Below are 4,415 nucleotides of genomic sequence, written 5' to 3'. Positions count from 1 at the left end.
TTTCAGACAAACTTCATCCAAAATCTGACAAATGTATCCTTGTGGGCTATCCAAAGGAAACAAAGGGGTATTACTTCTACAATACATCTGAGAACAAAGTGTTTGTTGCTCGAGATGGTGTCTTTTTGGAGAAGGATCACATTTCCAAAATGACAAGTGGGAGAAAAGTAGACCTCGAAGAAATTCGAGTCGAACAACAAACTCTAGAGAATGCTCAAGATGACATTCAAGATGAAACTCAGAGATCTTTAGAAGAATCTGGTGAGAATCATGGTCAATCTAGAAATGTTACCCCGCGTAGATCGCAAAGATATAAATCTCAACCGGAAAGGTACTTAGGTATTTTGACGAACGAGAGCTATGACGTTCTATTACTTGAAAGTGATGAACCTGCGACTTACAAGCAAGCTATGACGAGCCCTAGCTCCAAGCAATGGCAAGAAGCCATGCAATCTGAATTAGACTCCATGTCTGAAAACCAAGTATGGGATTTGGTCGATTTGCCAGATGGCTACCAAGCCATTGGAAGCAAATGGGTTTTCAAACTGAAAAAGGACAAGGATGGGAAACTTGAAGTTTTCAAAGCTAGATTGGTTGCAAAAGGTTACAGGCAAGTCCACGGTGTGGATTACGATGAAACCTTTTCACCAGTTGCAATGCTAAAGTCTATTCGAATAATGTTAGCAATCGCTGCATATTACGATTACGAAATATGGCAGATGGATGTCAAAACTGCTTTCTTAAACGGCGTTTTAACAGAAACTGTGTTTATGACACAGCCTGAAGGTTTTGAGGATCCAAAGAATGCTAAAAAGGTATGCAAGCTAAAGAAGTCAATCTACGTATTGAAGCAGGCATCCAGGAGCTGGAATATACGTTTTGATGAAGCAGTCAGTGACTTTGGTTTCATCAAGAACGCGGACGAATCTTGTGTATACAAGAAGGTCAGTGGGAGCAAAATTGCTTTCCTAGTATTATATGTCGACGACATATTGCTTATCGGAAATGACATTCCTATGTTGAACTCTGTCAAGATTTGGCTTGGGAAATGTTTTTCGATGAAGGATCTAGGAGAAGCACAGTACATATTGGGCATCAAGATTTACAGAGATAGATCTAAAAAGATGATTGGACTTAGTCAAAGCACTTATATCAATAAGGTGCTTGATAGGTTCAAGATGGCGGACTCCAAGCGAGGCTACCTACCCATGTCTCATGGAATGACTCTAAGCAAGACTCAGTGCCCAAAAACACTTGATGAGCGTAGACGAATGAATGGGATTCCATATGCATCATTGATTGGTTCAATAATGTATGCTATGATATGTACACGCCCGGATGTTGCGTACGCACTCAGTGCTACGAGCAGATACCAGTCAGACCCAGGAGAGGCGCATTGGACTGCTGCCAAGAACATTCTGAAGTACCTGAAAAGGCACAAAGATGACTTCCTGGTCTATGGTGGAGATGATGAATTAATTGTTAAAAGCTATACGGACGCAAGTTTCCAAACCGACAAAGATGATTTCAGATCACAGTCTGGGTTTGTCTTCTGCCTCAACGGAGGAGCAGTAAGCTGGAAAAGTGCTAAGCAAAGCACCATTGCGGATTCTACAACTGAAGCGGAGTACATTGCTGCACATGAAGCAGCAAAGGAAGCTATATGGCTAAGGAAGTTCATAGGAGAACTAGGTGTAGTCCCCTCCATTAAAGGACCAATAGCCCTGTATTGTGATAATAACGGAGCTATTGCACAGGCAAAAGAGCCTAGACACCACCAGAGAGTCAAGCATGTACTTCGTAGATTTCACCTTCTACGAGAGTTCGTTGAAAGAAAAGAAGTCGAGATAAGCAAAATTGGAACTGATGACAACATATCAGATCCATTAACTAAACCTCTGCCGCAAGCGAAGCACAACTCGCACACTGCAGCTATGGGAATCAAGCATATTGGAGAATGGCTTTGATGTCTCTGTTTAATGTTTTAAAGTTTTAGAGTTTAAATCTTTGTAAAACATTATTGGTTAATCATTCACAATAAATGAAAGGAATTCATTTTTCCATTTAATTTATGGTTTATTAAATGATGAGTCCCTTCAACTTGACGATATATTCAAGATAGACTGTCAGGACCAGTCCTGTGACTAAGAAATGTCTATCAAGTGAACTTGAATGTCAAAGGTTGAAAATGGTCCCTAATCGGAGTTTTCTATAAGATTGGACGCATAGAAAACGTTAGACGATTAGAATGCAAGATGACTAGTAGTTTTGTTTCTTGAACTATGTGGACATGGCAATGTCATAATCATTTGCATAGATACTTACTTTGGGAAGACTAGTATCGGACAAGACCTATGAAACTTTACTGTAAGAGATGAAAGTCTGTCATAAGTAAATTTCATTAAATTATTAGACACTAAATCCTCAATACCTGAGTGATTTGAGATTACTTGTTTGAGAACTGGTTGCTTTGACGTTGACCAACCGTCGCACCGTAAAAGGAGGCTATAAAGGCAACGCTCAGGTAATCACCTATCAAACGAAGTCTAATCTCAAGATCGCAAGATTGGGATTGTTCTCCCATAAATCGGGATGAGATGCTTAAAAGTTGTACAAGGCCACTCGGAGAGCTAGAAACTGTGAAATGCATGGCCGTGCTCGGATGAATCATAGGCTATGATTATCTGTTTATTTGATCAGTTGAACTCTGAAACCGAGGAACACCTCTGGACATAATAAGGATGACAACTCTTACCTTATGTTCAAGAGCAAGCATCGAGCGACAAAGGAATTAGGAAATGCACACTTGTCCCTAAGGACAAGTGGGAGACTGAAGGAAATAATGCCCTTGGTCCAAGTATGCATTCTATGTTAAGTCTAATAAATGCGGTTCAGTATTAATTAACAAGTTAATAATTCAGTGAGATCAAGTGAGCTGAATGCCTAGCTAGAGGCCGCTTCAGTTCAAGTGGAATTAATGATATTAATCCACAGCTTACTCTTGACTGAACCCGTAGGGTCACACAAATAGTACGTAAACGGATCAAGTATTTAATGGCATTAAATACTCCATCTATGAATATTCGGAACCGACGGATCTTGGTTTCAGTGGGAGCTAAGATCGTCACAGGCAAGAAATGAATACTCCGGAAACGATGATATTGCCGGAAACGGAAATATGGATCGTATCGGAAATATGAATATTATCCAAGTCGTAGATGTTGCCGGAAACGGAAACATGGTACGTATCGGAAAATATTATTGGAAATGGAAATATTACCAGAATCGGAAATATTGCCGGAAACGGAAATATTGTCAGAATCGGAAATATTACCGGAATCGGAAAATAATTCCGGAAACGGAAATATTAAATATTTGTTCGAAACGGAAATTAATTCCGGAATCGGAAATATTAAATATTGTTCGTATCGGAAACAAATTCCGGAACTGGAAATTTAATCGGAAGCGTATCGTACGAATTAGCATCGGACGAGGCCTGCCGGACGAAGGCCCAGCACGAAGCCGGGCCATCGCCCAGCAAGCACGCGCGCCACAAGCCCAGCCAAGGCAGCGCCCAGGCCTACCGCAAGGCAGGCCCAGCGCGCGCCAAGGCCACGGATGCGTGGGCCGCGCTGCGTGGGCTGCTGCTCGCACGCGCATGGGCAGCCCTTGTGGCTGCCGTGTGTGTGTGAGTTTGTGCTCATGCGTGATTCCTAAATCTACAAGAGTTAGTGTATGATTAAATTCCTATTCCTAATTAGATAAATTAATTAAATAGAATTCATGTAGGATTCTAATTTCAATTAATTCGTATCCTACTAGGATTACGATTCCTTTTCCATAACTCTATAAATAAAGGCCTAGGGGTCATTATTTATACACAAGTTTTAAGTATTCAAAACTAAGATTTTTAAGCAGAAAAATCAGCCAATATTCTTGCCTACCTAACCGAAAATATTAGAACCTTAAGGGCGATTCTAGTTGGTCAATCTTAAGGCGGATCCGGACGTGCTGTGGACTATCTACGGAGGGACGACACTTGGAGTCCTAAAGACTTGTTCTTGTTCGGTTCGGGCGCAGCTAGGGAAGGCACGCAACAAAGAGTATGCATCTAAACTATGCTAAATGATTATGTGTAAATAATATGTTTCCTGGCTTTATGGTTTTTCCGCATGATTTATGAACTGTCATATGAATCATAACCTAACAAAAATTATATTGCTCCTTGAACTGTTTTATAACGGTGTCCCATTAGGAGGTCCTCCTAGGCTTAGAGTCGTGTACTATGTTCTGGCATTTAAATTTTCATTGTGATTTGTCAAAATACCATCCTAGAAACTCACAAATCTTGATTTCAGGTGTATTGGATGTTCAGGGTAGCTACTGTGAAGCAGCAGCAACAAGAGGATTCTTCT

Source organism: Spinacia oleracea, chromosome 6 (genome assembly GCF_020520425.1).
Source record: "Spinacia oleracea cultivar Varoflay chromosome 6, BTI_SOV_V1, whole genome shotgun sequence".
Classification (NCBI taxonomy): Eukaryota; Viridiplantae; Streptophyta; class Magnoliopsida; order Caryophyllales; family Amaranthaceae; genus Spinacia; species Spinacia oleracea.
The sequence above is the reverse complement of the archived record's forward strand: the minus strand, read 5'-3'. Positions refer to the sequence as shown.